The 17,468-nt window shown below is 43.5% G+C and overlaps 1 non-coding gene across 1 annotated transcript; it reads right to left on the bottom strand.

Moving 5' to 3' along the window:
• Positions 1 to 6,146: 6,146 nt before the first annotated feature.
• LOC125357842 lies at positions 6,147 to 6,254 on the bottom strand. The gene has a single exon (XR_007212234.1). It is a non-coding gene; the product is annotated as a U6 spliceosomal RNA (small nuclear RNA).
• Positions 6,255 to 17,468: the final 11,214 nt, after the last annotated feature.

Raw genomic sequence — 17,468 nt, forward strand, 5'->3', positions numbered from 1 at the left:
AAAGGCAGGCATCCAGAGAACAAAGCTGTGCTGGAGGAGTTAATGATTTCTTTGCATCAAATTAGTGTATGAAATTGAATTAAAATAAATCCTGGAGACTGGCAGCATTTATCTCAGTGTCAGCAGAGCCAACAATGTAAATTGCTTCCCAAATGAAGTCATTTGTTATGGAAAATGGACAGGTATAAATTTGGCTGGTTCTCTACCTTCCTTTGTCAGCCAGCGTTGAGAAAAAAATTCAGTTAAGGGAACGTCTGGGGATCTCCTGAAAAAAGAAAAGAAAATTCTGATATAGTGGTTCTAATCATTGGAGGGCCCCTGACTTCATTATGACTTATTAATTATTAACTTAGGGATTGTTTTGTCTTGAGACAGAGTTTTGCTATTTAACCCGGGCAGGCTTTGAACTCTATCCTCCTGCCTCAGTCTCCTGAGTGCTAGGATTACAGGTGTGAGCCACTCACTACACAGGGGAGGTTTGCTTCTTACAGTAACAACAGACACTTAGAAACTGCTTTTGCTAAAAAGCATGAATCCTCATTTTGAGAGAAAGGGGAACTGTTAGGGATAAAAAGTGGCAGACAGCACTTGGCTGATTACAGGGGTCCTATCATGATGTTTCTTGTTCCCATTGTGCCTTGCACTCGTGCTCACATGTTTCTTCTTCCCATAATGCCCTGGGTGCCCACTCAACCAATGGAAAGAGTCAGAGTAGCACATGCACAAGTCACCAAGTGATCAGTACAAAGCCCAGAGGAGGAGATACAGGAAGAGCTCTGTGGTTTAGTGATAGAATACTTGCCTAGCATGTGTAAGACCCTGCATTTTATTCCTTGGTACCACATAGACAAAAAAAATAAAATTAATTTAAGAAAAATCAGTATATCTGTCTTTATTTTACATCTGTCTGCTGTGAGCTGTTATCTCCTGCTGTCCTTTCTCAACCAGTTCGGGGTCCAGGAAGGACAGGATTGATGGATTACATCTTTAGGACAATGGACTGAAAACAGTAGATCCTCACAGGACAGGCTACCTCACAAGTGAGGACAATTTCCAATGATGGATCTATATTTTGGAGCATGAGAAATCACCTCCTGGGAACCACACTGCTCCCCTCAAATGAGGAGAGCAATAAGTGCTAGAAATCCTGCAGAACCAGACTTTTAAAAAAATTTAAATTTTGTATTGCTCTTATAAAGGTGATATACAGAGGGATTATAGTTTCATAAATCAGGTAAAGAAAGAGTGCATTTGTTTTTGGACAATGTCACCCCTTCCTTTGTTTAGAAATGAGGCTTTGATTAACAGGTCACCCTCTGATCAGGACAGTTTAGTTATACATGCCTCTTGCCCCCTGCTGCAACTCTTCCTGTATTTAAAGCTAATGGTCATGTCTGTACACCAAAGATGCGCTTGCTTTTCCTCTTTCTCTGGCATGTGCCACCTAACTCCTTTCTCTCCCTTCCCCACTAGTCATCTCTTTATTGGGCCACTTGGGGGCCAGTGGCCGGATTCCAGCTACGTACTCACCGTTCCCATTCCTCTACCCCTCTTGTACCCTCAGTCTCACTTTGGGGGACTCGGGTGGGCTATAGAATGGGTACAGAGGTGATACTAAGGACTACCGCGTGGAGCATGAGGAAGCCACCTCAGTGTTCCTCCCTTACTCCTTTTCTGACTGGCCATGACCACAAAGAGACCTCAAGTACCTGACCTTCAGGAGCCTGGAGAAGATTCCTCCAGCTCTGCCAGCTCTGCTCTGCTAAAGACTTGGCCTCAGGCCTTGCTCGATGCAGCCATCACTACCCATCCTTCCACTCCAGGTAACTTGCCCATTGCTGTAGCGAGGGAATGTGTGTACTTGATTCCGCTAATAGCCTAAAACCCTCCTGTAACCCAAAAGTGTTCACAGAAGCCGGGCTTCCTCCTGACAAAGAAATCCTCCTGCAAAAGCATAGCACAACCATTACAGTCAAGACATTGACACGGATAGATTATGCTAAGGAAACTTTCCTCTACCATCTTTGCTTCCTGTGGTGGGGCCTACAAATGAACACTCGGCAGATTAGTAGGAGCAAAGTTTATGTATGCTTTCAAAATGAGGCTCCCTGGCTATCTGAAGAAAGGAGTTTACATATCCACTGAGTTAAGGGAGTGCTGTTGGGAGCTCCAAAGGGTGGAGTGTGTGGATGAGACTTGTTCACACAATCTTTTGGAATGTCCAGGACCCATGTTAAGTCTCCCTGATGGGGGTGGGGTGGGGGAAAAAGTGGGGTGAGAGGGAGGAGCTGCTTTCCTCAAGCTCTTTCATAAGGAAGGGCTGGAATAGATTTCTTTCTGTGTTTGTGGCTCAGATGTTTTACTTGGAAATAATTTTTCCCCATCTCTTTTGTTGCGGTCCTGGGATGGACTCCAGAGCTTTGCCCATGTGAGGCAGATGTTCTACCGGGAGTATTCCTTTATGTTCCCCAGGTGGGCCGAGTCTTCTCAGTGACTCACATCAGATCCATAGTGAATTCAAGTTTTGCCAGTGGCTTCAATAGCATACGGGGTAGGGAACCTTGTCTGCCAAGATCCATTTGGATTTTTATGACATCAGTGAGGGGTCATACAAAATTATCACCCACAGGCATATGGCTACACCTATATGAGACACAAAGGTGGCTGTCCCATCCTGTAAAATGATTTTTTGGGCACACAGTCGTCACCCACCATTCAGGAGGCTGAGGCAGGAGAATGGAGAGTTTGAGGGCAGCCTTTACTATATAGTGAAATGCTTCGAAGAAGAGAGGGAGAAAAGGCTCCCGTTTAGGACGACTCATTGTATTTTGTTTTCCTCAATCTAGAAGTGTTCCCTAGTGTTTGACATGTAGGCTCTTGACACTTTTGAAAAATGATGGAGGTCAGTTATTAGGACAAAATTTAGTATGCAGCCAGGTGCTGGTAGCTCACACATACAATTGTAGGTGTTCATGAGGCTGAGATCTGGGGATTGTGTTTCAAAGTCAGCCAGGACAGGAAAGTCCGTGAGACTCTTATTCCAATGAATCACCAGGAAATCAGAAGTGATGCTATGGTTCAAAGTTGTAGAGCACTAGCCTTGAGTGAAAAAGCTCAGGGACACAGTGCTTGGACCCTGAGTTCAAGCCCCATGACTGACAGAAAAAAAGTAATATGTGCTTTGATCTGTCTGTCCTCTATCAATTGAGTCTTTCACCCATGTGTAAACTGGTCATCTTGTGTGCACTGGGCTCTGTTGGCACTTGGGCGTGTGCTACGTAAGATGGTTGGGGAACCTCCCTTGGGAGAAGCCTCTGTAGCCTCTACAGTGTTGAAGAATCCAGATTTGGATATAAAACATCTGGGTTCAGGTCCCCATTCTGCTACTAGACCATTCCCTATTACACAGAAAGGGAAAGTGAATCAAAACAGAACAGATAATTGTTTGAAATAAGTTCATATTCCATCTCCTATTAACTATCAGTAAGCTCGCACATTTGACATTCTGTGGATGAAGATGCCCATTGGACATTATTTCACATTATTTAAAAAGAGAAAAAAAATGCATCATATTTAACCCCACAACCAATTTCCTAAGGTACAATGAAGACACCCAAAGGGGAGATAGCATTTCACTTTAGCATAAGAAATTATTGTGAGCTGAAGGCATTTCGTTTGCTGAAATCCCTCATCTGTCAAAAAGCAGGGCCTCCCCAAAGGTGAAATTGGTACGAATCTCCCCAGAAGCCACTGTAAATCTTCTGTGACTGGAGAAATTGACATCTTACCTGAACAGACGTGGCTTCAAACCATCCTACCTCGTTCGTTCTCTTGAGGGCTATTTGCCTCTCACAAAAGTGATTTGTATTTCCTTAAGTGTCCTTTCTCTCTACTTCCCTCTTCTAAGAAGTCACATCTCCCAGAAATGCTGCTTTCCCCTTCTCCATTCCCTGTGAGCTGAATGTCAGACCTGGGGTTAGAGCTCAGTGCTCGCCTAGCTTGTGAGCCTCTCTCCTCCAGGCAATCCTTAGCCTCACCAAAAAACAAATAAATCCAAACAACAGAAATCAAGATATGTACAAGTCCCCCAAATCTAACTACCACTTTGAATCACATTTTTTTTCTGTGAACTTCCAAATCTTACTTGATTAAAAGTCTATTCTTTCCCTTGCTAATCTCTACTGTGAGTTTAATTTGTGGATTTTTTTTTTCTGGTCCTGGGCCTTGAACTCAGGGCCTGAGCACTGTCCATGGCTTCTTTTTGCTCAAGGCTAGCACTCTGTCACTTGAGCCACAGCGCCACTTTTGGCCATTTTCTATATATGTGGTGCTGGGGAATTGAACCCAGAGCTTCATGTATGGGAGGCAAGCACTCTTGCCACTAGGCCATGTCCCCAGCCCCAATTTGTGGATTTTAAGTAGCCACCTTAAAGGAGTATAGAAAAAGTCCTTTTTCTCCCTCCCTCTCTCACATACCCATGTTATTAGAAGCAATGATTGCATTAGGATGCAACATTTAAAAACATTTATCACCAGAAAGGTCAAACAGTTGCTTTGTGGGCAGTAGTACTATTTTTTCCTTTGCCATTACTGTTTCAATTCCTACCCATAATTCTCTTCAGCACCTTAGCAGCCTTTTCCAGTCTCCACAGTGGTAATGGCACCAGAGGAAGAGTGGGACTCACCTGAGCACAAGGTACCCAGCTCGCCCAGCACCAGCGACGCCCAGACACCGCATCTTCCCTGTGCACCCACCCTCTCCGTGCTTCGAGAGGCCTACCGCCGGTGCTGCTGCTCTATCCCTTGACTCCTGAAGGCAACTCCACAAACCCACTCCATATTGCTTTGCTAAAATAGATAGAACTTTTGAGCATATAACTATAACATTGTCTATTAGTCTAAACCAGATAAATGTATGGGCTCTGTTGAACAATACATATATTCTATGAAGTCCGGTTATGGGAAAAAAGAAAGAACCCCAAACAAACCAATGTTATTTCCAGGAGATAGTTCCTTGGCAGGCTATGCTAGTGTACATAAAACACGTAAGTCCGTGTCTGGCACAAAGAAAGTACTGGTTATTATTTCACCTTTGTGAACACAACATTCTAGTGGCGAAGGAAGATAAGCGAATGCAGGACAGATAAAATCATTACGAAGTCTTCTGCAGAGATCAAATACCATGGCAGAGGTTATCAGGAGAGGGACCTTCCTTAGGTGGAGTGGTCCAGGTGGCCTTCCAGGGGAGGTGATGTTTAAATAGAAACCTCAGGGAAGAGCGGAAGACAGCCTTGAGCGGAGCCAGCGTAAACATCCCAGTCAGAAGCAAGAGCAAACATTGAGGCAAAGGGAAACAGAATTGGCAAAAGATGGTGGATGGAAAGTGGGGAGTAGGGAGGACCCTGGGAGAGGAGGCCAGAAACACAGGCTGGGCCCAGGCCAGAGAGAGTCAGGAAAGCCATCGTTTTGCTTGTATCCTAAGTGCATCCAGAAACCATGGGTGGAGAGGTGACGTATGTTTTTAGATCATTTACTAAGGAGATTGGTCTCCTTATTTCACGGGGAGGAGGGCAGTTAAGAGGATTCTTGATGAGTTCAGTTGGAAATGAGATGACATGGAAGACAGAAAGGAGAGTCAGAGACATACATTGTGCAGGGAGGGACTTGGCATTGGATGAAGGACATGGATGAGTCAGGCATGATGCTTGGTGGCTTTGGCACTTTAGATAGTAGGTGCCATTGTTTATAAGTGGCAGGGGTAGCCATACGTATCTCATCCCACATGGTACAGAAAAGGCTAAATTCCCATCATTTGCTTCATCCTCTTCTAGCACCTGCTTCCGTTCTGTGCTTTTTGTTGTTTTACCTTATTGGTTGGAATGATGAAACCTGGGCGAGTCATTCTAATACCAGAAGAGGTCTAATAGCAGAGGGCTCTGCCATCATTCCCCAGCAGGACATTGTTGCAGCACATGTCTGTCCTCTATCGTCTTGTTTGTTGTGTTTTGGGACAGTGGCTCCTCATGAAGCCCTGGTTGGGTTGGCTCCAAACCCTCGGTTCTCACGTCAAAGCCTTCCAAGCAATGGGATTACGAGCATGTGCCTCCACACAAGCTTCTTGCCTATTAAACAGAGTAGTGTTTGTAAGGAACAGCTGACCTTTCGCAAGAGATAGATTAACTATCTGCACAGGGGCCATGCTAATCTTCTCTGTATCGCTCCAATTTTAGTATATGTGCTGCCAAAGCGAGCACCGATTAAATATCTGCCACACCGGGGTGATGGTCCAGTGAGGTTTGGAGACCACTACTGAAAGCTAGCAGAATATACTAGCATAGAACATGCGAGCTGAAGGCAGTTGAGAAAGAAGCAAATACAAGAGAAGAGCCTTCCCTTATCCCTATTTGCCCCAAAGCAGGACTTGCGTTTGGAAAGGTAACCTCCCTCTGCTCTATCCTAGGAAGCACAAAGGACAATCAAAGAAGACTCCTGACTCTTACCAGCCTGCAGCAGACACCAGAGGAGTCTCTAAAAGCTCTTACTAAACTAGTCTTTATCATCCTTTAGAACCCCTGCTCTAAATACACATTTACTGACCCATGTTTGTCACCCCAGAAGTTTGAACTCCCTTTCCTTTGTCTTTTCCCTTCTTTACACATTTACTGTTCTTTTGTTAAGTTTCCCTCCCTTCTTTACAAATGTACTGTTCTTTTGTTAAGGTGCGATAATAATTCCCTCTAATCTCCCCTTTGAGTTACTCATTTCTGGCCATTTCTATGTGTATTTGTGTATGGTTCTATTTATTTTTCTCTTCTTAATCTGTTTTTTTTTTTTTTGGCCAGTCCTGGGGCTGGGACTCAGGGCCTGAGCACTGTCCCTGGCTTCTTTTTGCTCAAGGCTAGCATTCCACCACTTGAGCCACAGCGCCACTTCTGGCCTTTTCTATATATGTGGTGCTGAGGAATCGAACCTAGGGTTTCATGCACTCTTGCCACTAGGCCATATTCCCAGCCTCTTAATCTGTCTTTTGCTAGTTTCATTTGCAAAGTCTGGGCTGGAGAATCTAGGAAGTTTCTCTCCGTCTCTTTTTGTCTGTGTGTCACAAAGAGCATAAAGTTTATACTGAAATTATACCAGCAACAGGATAGTTACGACATAGAGAGGACCAAGGACTAGTTGCCACCTAAGTTATTCATATGTGCTAGCTTAACCATATCTCTAGCTTCCCCACTCCTTGTTTCTCTGTCTGTGAAATGGCTTTGAGGTCATGGAGCGAAGTATGATAAAAGTCTACTTTAGGTTGTGTTGCAGAAACAAAGAAATCTGAAATCCAGTAGTGTTAGTACAACCAGAGTTGATTCATACCAGGACCAGTAGTTATCATTTTTGGCCATCCTGGTATCCATATTTAGGTCATGCAATATGGCCTCATGAGGTCTCTAAGATGTTGAGGGAGGGAAGAAGAGGGCGGGGTCTGCGTGATATATTTTTAATGTCTGGACCCGATTTATACTACTTTCAGCCACCCTCTATTAGTATGGGCCCAGCAAAACAGCAAGATAATCTGGAAAATGCAGTTTTGTATGGACCCAGTAAGAGAAAAATCAAATGAAATTTGGTTAAGTAATGGTATTGTCTCTATGACACGTCAGTTTTATAAAATATTACCTTTATCATTCTTTGTAGTGATGTTTTGAAATGATCTTAGTGGAAAAGGAAACTTGTAGGCAAAGGGTATAAATGAGCCACAAGATGGATTGTAATGGGGAAATAATTGTCCTTTTCAGAAGAACAGAAAAGAGGCCTGAGGGGTGGAAAGTGGAGGGTAGAGGGACTGAAGGTTTGTGTAAGATTAAATTATTGTAGGGGAAGAAAATTTCCCCCTTTGCTTTTTTAAGTCATGTTGCCTAAGGCCTACATATTAAACCAACAAAAGAAAGATAAATGGGAGGAAAAGCAATAAGATCTTATTTGTTGGCAATATTTTTACACAGCCTAGGGAGAATGGTAAAGGTGAAGGTAAAGGCAGGGTGAAGTGGCTCATGCCTGTAATCCCAGATACTTGGAAGGTAGAAAGTGGGAAGATCAGAGCTTGAGACCCACCCAGGCCAAAATTTAGCAAGATCCTAAATCAATCAAAAAGCTAGGCACAGTGGTGCCCACATGTGACCCAAACTACATAGGAAGGGGTTAAGTAGAATTCTTATCCAGGCTGGTCTCCGTAAAACCTTACCTGAAAAAAATAGATAAAGCAAAAAGGTCTGAGAATTTGGCTCAAGTGGTAGAGCACCTGCTAGCAAATGCAAGGTCCCAAGTTCAAATCCAACACCTGAAAAACAAAACAGAAGAAAAGGCCCCAAGTAAAGCAATTACACTAGAGAACTTATATACCATTTTAGCAAAGGATAATACATTCCATAGAAATGATAGAAATGAGGAAGTGGCACTGTGGCTTAAGTGGTAGAGCACTAGCCTTGGGCTGAAGAGCACAGGGACAGTGCCCAGGCCCAGAGATCAAACCCCATCACCACCACCATGACGAGGAGGAGGAGGAGGAGGAGGAGGAGGAGGAGGAGGAGGAGGAGGAGGAGGAGGAGGAGGAGGAGGAGGAGGAGGAGGAGGAGGAGGAGGAGGAGGAGGAGGAGGAGGAGGAGGAGGAGGAGGAGGAGGAGGAGGAGGAGGAGGAGGAGGAGGAGGAGGAGGAGGAGGAGGAGGAAAGAAAGAGAGAGAGAAAGAGAGAGAGAAAGAGAGAGAGAGAGAAAGAAAGAGAGAAGGAAAGAGAGAAAGAGAGAGAGCGAGAAAGAAAGAAAGAAAGAAAGAAAGAAAGGAAGGAAGGAAGGAAGGAAGGAAGGAAGGAAGGAAGGAAGGAAGAAAGAAGAGATAGAAACGACCAGACAAAAGAAGGGCAGTTGGGGTTTGGGGCAAAATGTTGCCCGACTAGGACTTGTTAATACATGGAGAAACTAATGAAAGATAACTTTTGTTGGCCAAAGTGTGAAAGTGTGTGTGCGCACACGCGTGCACGTGCACATGTGTGTGCCAGTACTAGGGCTTGAACTCAGGGCCTAGATACTGTCCTTTAGCTTTTCACACTTAAAGCTGGAGTTCTACTACTTGAGCCGCAGCTGTACTTCTGACTTTCTGGTGGACTTTCCTGCCTGGGCTGACTTTGAACTGTGATCCTTAGATCTTAGCCTCCTGAGTAGCTAGGATTGTGGGTGTGATTTTTCAGTGCCAGTATTCGAGCTTGAACTTGGGGCCTCAAACTCTTGCTTGGCTTTTTTCATTCAGTGCTGATACTCTACCACTTGAGCACAGGTCCCCTTCCATCTTCTCCTTTTTTTTTTTTGCCAGTCCTGGGGCTTGGACTCAGGGCCTGAGCACTGTCCCTGGCTTCTTTTTGCTCAAGGCTAGCACTCTGCCGCTTGAGCCACAGCGCCACTTCTGGCCGTTTTCTGTATATGTGGTGCTGGGGAATCAAACCCAGGGCCTCATGTATATGAGGCAAGTGCTCTTGCCACTAGGCCATATCCTACATATCCTACATGGTAGTGAGGTGTTTTTTTGTTTGTTTGTTTTTGCCAGTCCTGGGCTTGGACTCAGGGCCTGAGCACTGTCCCTTCCATCTTCTTTTTGCTGGTTAATTTGGAATAAGAGTCTGTCAGATTTGTGTGCTTGGGCTGGCTTCAAACCGAGATCCTCAGATCACAGCCTCCTGAGTAGCTGTGATTACAGGTATGAGCAGCCAGCACCTAGTAATGTCTTAGCTTCTATTGTTTGACGACATGGGATATGCACTTAGGGTCCATGGCTCTTTAGTGGGAGGTGACACTTTTGAGGACAGAACCATTGGGGCAATCTTCATTTAAGAAGGAGTAATCAAGAGCCTGATGCCAGTGGCTCCTGCCTGTAATCTTAGCTACTCAGGAAGATGAGATCTGAGCATTGAAGCCAGCACGAGTGGATACATCTGAGACTCTTCTCTCCAACGAACGAGCAAAAAGTCCAAAGTGGAGGTGTGCTCAAGTGGCAGAGTGCTAGCCTTGCCTTGAGCAAAAAAGATTATGGACAGCACCCAGACCCCGAGTTCATGCCCCAGGACTGGCACCAAAAAAAAAAAAAGAGAGAGAGAGAGAGAGAGAGCGAGAACTCAGGATTTTCGTAGAGTTCTTCCCCATTTTCCCTGAGCTCGTCTTTCCACTCATCGGCTCACCTTCCTGGAGTCACGCGGGACAGCCGGCATTCCTGGAACCTTCCTGTGAGGCGCTGGCATGCGCTCTAGCTCTCCTCACAGGGTGGCCACCTGCGGGCCTCTCAGCGATGCCTGTCACAGGGAGCGGCCAGTTCTCTCTAGCATTGCTCTTCTTCCACTGGCGTGAGAGCGGAAAGCTAGAAGACACAAATAGAAAATCTGTTAGGATCGGAGGCCTGGCTTACAAGGTAGCACACTTTGCTAGTGAGGACAAAGACCCGAGTTCAAATTCTAGTACTGCCAACATAAAAGCAGAAAAGAAAACTATTTGTTCAGTCGGCTCAATCCTAACTAACTTGTTTCTAAGTGGTTAAGTGGCACAGGGTTTTTTGTTTTGTTTTGTTTTTCTTTTTCTAACACAACTTCTGCGAACACTATTCTTATCGATACCAGAGAGGGAAATCAATAGGAACATTTAAAAGGTCTCCTCGTGTTGCTGACTTTTGTATTTTAAATGATTACCAATGGCATGAACACTGCTGAGATAATAATTTTGGCTCTTAATTTCTGGGCTGGGAATGTGATGGTATAGCAGTTGCTTAGCACGTGCGGGTCACTGGGTTGGATCTTCAGAATTGCAAAAAGCAAGTCCAGAAAGTTCTTTGATTGTTTCTCTTCCCTATTAAAACAAGTGAGCTCTATCAAGAAGAATATAAGCTTCAGTTTCAGCTTAAGAGAAACCCCCTAGCATTTCCATTCCATATTTCACTACCTGGTCTGTTTGAAGAGGGAAATGTTTGGATAGTGGTAGTTAATGAGATCATTTCTGTTTCTGCTTGCAGAGGGCTTAGCTGGACTTGTTCTCCTTTGAGGTTTAAGGCCCTGGCCATTTTAGAATGTGTTCTTAAAATTAAATAGAGTTTCAGTTGCTTTAATGGGCTGCAAAGGTACAGACAAGAAAAAAAGCCATCAAAACATTTTAAAAGCTACACTGGAGCTGGCTACTGAAGCCTTATGAAAACACAAATCCATATGAAAAAAAAAGTCAACATCTATATAACTCACTCTTCAATGGGTTTGTTGTAGTGGGGGCTGTAGTTGATTTGAAACATTACTTCTATTCTAGAAATGTGAAGTATTCATTTTAAAGGAATACACAAATTGTCAGGGCTCACGAGCTAGCCAGTCCATCCTCAGTTCTGGCATTTCGGGTGGAATTTAAGCTTGTTCCGCAGTCTCTTACCTTCCTCAGAACGGAAGTGAACCATTTTGTCCTCTTCGTATGGGTGTGGTTGACACACTGGCATTATTCAGGTAGATTGCTAAACAGTTGGCAACAGTTGGCTAACAGATCAGTCTTAGGCACCAAGGATCTGCTACCAGTAGATGCTAAATCCTACTTGTGCTACTTATTTTTTCCATTTAAGACAAAGCATAGGGTAGATACAGCTATAGCCACCAGGCCCTATTTTCTACATTGAGCACTATAAAATTAATTGGATTATCCGGTCCTAGTCATTCATTGTTAGCATATTCATGAGCTATGGGATATTTATTTATAACTTTCCTTCAATTTGCTATTCTTTATCCCATAACAGGGGCGGATAGCCTCCCTGCTGCTGTTTTATTGGACTGTCAGCTGTAATAAATAGCTTCTCCACTACCTAATTACTCTGTCACAACAACAATCAGAATTTTTTTTGTAGGCAAATTGACAAAAGGGAAAGTTTTTATTTTCTGCGAAGTCTTCTTTATTGCTGTTTTATTCCTTAGCATAGCTTAGCTATGGTACTCATAGCTTTGGGTAGACTCTCTTGTTCTTCAATAATGTTAGTGGGATTTCCATTTAAAAAATACTTAAACCGGGAGCTGGAAGCTAATGCCTGTGATCCTAGCTACTCAGGTGGCTGAGATCTGAGGACTGCAGTTCAAAGCCAGCCTGGCCAAGAAAGTCTGTAAGATTCTTTTTTTTTTTTTTTTTTTTGTGCCAGTCCTGGGCCTTGGACTCAGGGCCTGAGCACTGTCCCTGGCTTCTTTTTTGCTCAGGCTAGCACTCTACCACTTGAGCCACCGCGCCACTGCTGGCCATTTTCTGTATATCAAACCCAGGGCTTCATGTATGTGAGGCAAGCTCTCTTGCCACTAGGCCACATTCCTAGCCCCTCTGTAAGATTCTTATCTCCAAGGAATCACCTGAAAACTGCAAGCAGCACTGTGGCTCAAAGTGGTAGAGCATTAGCCTTGGGCAAAAGAGCTCAGTGGCAGATCCCAGGCCCCAAGTTCAAGCCCACAACTGACAAAAACGACAACCACCACACCTTTAACCTTGCAACTACAACTTTAGGAATTTTCCTTGAGGTTAGAGATCTGGGCTTGGCTATTTGTGATATTGGGAGTTGCTTTGAGTTTTAAATTCAGTGAGATGACTTGTCTGATTTGCCAGAGATGAATTTCTCAGGTAGAGGTCTGCCCACTTGTCTCACTCAGTCTATCAGCATTAGATCATGCCCTTTGTTTTTTTCCCCCATGATTACTTTTCTACATGTCTGTCCCTGCTTTAAAATAGATATTTCCTCCGGTATCTTTGGGGCTTTATTCTGAATGCTCTTCTGCCATGCCCATCTCCTCCTTTTAACCGGCCTTGGAGTGTTGGCAGTGCCCTTAAAATGGAAAGGACAAGGCATTACTCCCTTTTGCCTATACCATTTTGGCACCCAACATGGCCATGGCAATTGAGAGGCCTGTCTTCTCCCTAAGCCTGCAGACAAGATTCTGAGTCAACTGACAAATATCCAGCAGAGCAAAGAAGGTAAGATTATCTTCCAAGGTCAACTATTCCAGCTCAGCGCCTGTAGAATTTAGACTGTGAATAGAAGGGCAGAATTCCTCTGCCTCTCTTCCTTTCCAAATTCATATTCATAGAAGCTCAGAGATGGTTCTGAGGCTGCTTCGGAGACTCCCCAATAGCTTTCAGTTTAAAGTCCTCAGCCTGCCAAGCCCCCACACTTGGTACACATTTTTCTAAGTCCAAATGCTTCTCATCCTGGCGAGGGGCAAGGTGGGTTTGCTGCCTGGCTCCGGGCTCCCATATGGGAAGTTGTTATGCAGTGGAAATATTGTCAACAAGACAGAGGAAGGGAAAACAACAACAACAACAACAAAGGAAAGCCGGATTCATTTGAAAAGCAATTTAAAGCTTAAATCTTCCTAGAAAAAAAAAAATTACAACTTCAAGTTGTTTCTCCAATCCTCAAAGTGCTTAAAACTTTTTTTTTTTTTTTTGGCCAGTCCTGCGGCTTGGACTCAGGGCCTGAGCACTGTCCCTGGCTTCTTCTTGCTCAAGGCTAGCACTCTGCCACTTGAGCCACAGCGCCACTTCTGGCCATTTTCTGTATATGTGGTGCTGGGGAATCGAACCTAGGGCCTCATGTATACGAGGCAAGCACTCTTGCCACTAGGCCATATCCCCAGCCCTTAAAACTTTTTATGTTTCCTCAAATTTCACATTTAAAATGATGCCCCCACTAAGAAGCTGCAATAGGTGATCATCTAGTATCATTCACTATTAGAGAAACAAAGGGCTTATTTTTATTTTCTTACTTTTTTCATGCTGGTACTGGGGTTTAAACTCAGGGCCTTATACTGGTACTTAGCTTTTTCACTCATGGCTATCACTTGAGCCACACCACCTCTTTCAGCATTTTGCTGGTGAACTGGAGATAAGAGTCTCATGGACCTTTCTACCATGGCCAGCTTTGAACTAGGATCCTCACGGATCTCAGCCTCTTGAGTAGTTAGGATTACAGACATGAGCCATCACAGCTGGGTACAAAAGATTTATTTTTATACATTTGCTGCCTTTCTGGACATATCTAGCAATGAGTAGGGCAAATTGCACACACAGGGCTTTGAGAAAATCTTTGTCCTTCAGCCATCACCGTACTCATTATTCTCCATGATTATTTTGTTTGTGATAGAAGAGGGGCCGATGGTGAAAAATAGGTCCAAATGAATGGTGCCAGTCAATGGGGAGTGTTGAGCATGGAGTGCGGGCCTGGGCTTTGGTATTGGTTGAGTAGACTCCTGTGTATAACGGGGACCTTCCACTTAAGCTCATTGATGTTAGCCTGTCATTGGATGAAAGATAAGTGGGTTCCCTCAGCCTGCATATCTCAATTTCCACCAAATTGGGGATGCACACATTGAGATGCACCCGTGAAAAGCATTTCAGAGTTTTTCATAAAAAGGGGCATCTCACATGATGGAAGATTTAGCAAGGATTTATTTTAGTATAATGGGATAAATATAAGTAGGGCTAGGTTCCAGTGGCTCATGCCTATAATCCTAGCTACTCATGAGGCTGTGCTTTCAACCTAGCCAGGGCAGGAAAGTCTGTGACACTCGTATCTCCAGTTAACCACCAAAAAACTGGAAGTGGCACTGTGGCTCAATGTGATAGAGTACTAGCCTTGAGCAGAACAGCTTAGGGACAGTCCCTAGGTCCACAACTAAGAACAGTAACAAAAGGAGCCTTTTTTTCCAGCTTTCTGAATCTAGTCCTTCTAATATTTAATATATATATAGACTCAAGACAGATGTTCATGTTGAGGCTACCAGCAATTAGGAAGGAGAGAAAGAGACACAGAGAGAATTTAAAAGCTTGTTACTGGACACAAAATGTGAAATTGTTGATATCATCATAAGAAATAGCCTTTGTACTTTCCTCAATTTATTATATGGTTCAATTTTTTAAAATCCTATAGTGCTGAGTATTGAGCCCAGAGCCTTAGATACACTAGGCAAGCTCTCTGCCACTGAGCTATATCCCCAGCCCTATTTCATTTTGACTTCGAATTCTGTAGGTGAGAGCTGGGAGTGTAGTAGTTTGTCTTGAAGGTTACTTCTGTGGGCCTCACCTCACAGCCTAGATCCAGTACAACTGATTTTGTCTGGTACTTCCCATTAAAATGTGGAAAGGAAGCTAAGTGTGGTGGCTCAGGTCTTTAATGCCAGCATTCAAGAGTATCTTGGGTTTTGGGTTTGAGCCCAGCCTGGGCTGCATAGCAAGATCCTGTTTCAAAAACAAAAAAAAACAAAAAAAAAGGAAAGGGATTATTCCCTCCTATTTTACTGTGTCTAATAAAGAGAGCTCAAAAAGGCAGAACCCAAGAGTAAGTGACAAAACACCATTCCTGAGACATGTATTTGGCAATAATGAGAAGGTAACAAACAAGTAAAACTTATCCAACGAGTCTGTCATGTTTCCACAGGACAATCAGGGCAAATGTGAGGCGACGTTTAGAACAGACATTTCAGGCTTCGTTTTTGGAATCACTACGGTAAAGCCTCCATTACGGGTCTTTCTGAGCCGTGTGTGTGTGTGTGTGTGTGTGTGTGTGTGTGTGTGTGTGTGTGTGTGTGTGTGTGTGTTTGTGGTTGATGTCATCCGTCATTTTCTGGTAGTCTGGCTGTGTTAGATAACACTACTAATTTCTTTAATAAGGTCCAGAGATGAGCCAGTGTAGAAGATAATGAACTTATTTGCAATATATCCCTTTTAAACACTCTTAGATTAGATTTATTAATCCTTTTCACATGCAGGGTTCTTGGGCTGATAAGGATCAGATGGCCCTCAGCTTATCAGCATGGCTTTCTCTGACCTGTGAGGAGAGAGAAGAAAGAGTGCACAGAACATTCTCTGTTGTGCTTGGAGCTCATGCTCAGAGAGCTCCCCAACTTCTTCCTGCTTCCAGGCTCTTACATGGCGATCAACTTCACAGAGTGAGGCAGCTGTCAGTAGTAGAGTCTCCTCTGCACTGAGATTATCAGGTTGTTCAGAACACTTAGCTAGTTTGCCTTTCTTCCTATAGTCCATGAGAGTGTTGATATAGAGGTTTCCCTTTCCCAGGCCAACAGAGAAGTTATTTTTTTTTTTTGCAAGTAAACAAGAGGGAAAGATAGAGAATATATTTAATTTAGAAATATAGATTGTCCTTTAAAACCGATCACAGACACACAGACACACAGACACACAGACACACACACACACACACACACACACACACACACACAGAGTGATGAGCCTGACCTGGCAATGTAGCTCCATAGTAAAAAAAAAAAAAAAGTGGATTTGGATGTGGATTTGGAAAATGTGGATTTGAATACTTGAGACACAGGTTTAATCTTCTGCACTAATTAAACAATAACAAACCTCAGCAATAAACAGCAAGCAATGAGTTATTATGTCAGTTAACTTTCTATAACCGTGACTGAAGTATCTAAGAAAACAATTTAAAGGGAGGAATTACTTATATTTTAACTTTTTAAAGGTTTTAGTTCACAGTCCTGGGCTTCATTGATTCTGGGCTTGTGGTGAGACAGATCATCATGGCGGTAGGAACACGTGATAGAGGCTACTCACCTCATGGCGGACAGGAAGTAAAGGGAACAACAAGCTATAACCTTTCAAGGCCTGCCTCTAGTGATTGACTTCCTCCAGCTAGGTCTCACTTCCTAAAGTTTCTACAAGTAGCACCATCAGCTAGCAACCAGACCTTCAATACATGAGTCTTTGAGGGGGAGGGGGGGCATTTTATTTACCATAACAGCTACCAAACCATGAAAAATACTGCTAGGCAAAAGAAAACAATCTAAATAATCTATCAGATGGGTTCAATCTCCAGTACTGTTAAAAACAACAATGAAAAGATAATAAGCAGTTCAATGGATTCTAGGGGATCCCACAGAAGGGGAAGGAAGAATGAGTAACCAGAATACAGGAGATTTTTAGGGTAATGAAATTATTCTGTATGATACTATAATGCTGGATACATAGTTGAATTGTCACCTTGATGGATATTTGAAAAATTTCCACATAGTGGTTCACACCATCTCAGTTCAAAATCAGGCAGGGCAGAAAAGTCCATCTCCAATTAACCAGGAAAAAGACGGATCTAGAGGTGTAGCTCAAGTGATAGAGTACCAGCCAAACAAGCCAGAATCAAACACCAGTACTACCAAAAGCAAAAAAAAAAAAAAAGGGCTAGATCAATTTAAGATTGCTTATCATAAAGAATATTTTCTTTCTTTCAATGCCTTATTGTATTATGTAACAAACTTTAAAGTCTCATAGCAAAATTATCTAAGCTCTTATCTTCCTTGGCTCACTATACAATACAAGCATTTATCTTAAATCTAGCTCAACTTTACTTGAGCAACTTCTGTGACACATCTCACCACTTGCGCATCAATTGTGACCTGAGCAAAGCCTTTCTGG

This window comes from Perognathus longimembris, chromosome 9 (genome assembly GCF_023159225.1).
Source record: "Perognathus longimembris pacificus isolate PPM17 chromosome 9, ASM2315922v1, whole genome shotgun sequence".
In the NCBI taxonomy this organism is placed as follows: Eukaryota; Metazoa; Chordata; class Mammalia; order Rodentia; family Heteromyidae; genus Perognathus; species Perognathus longimembris.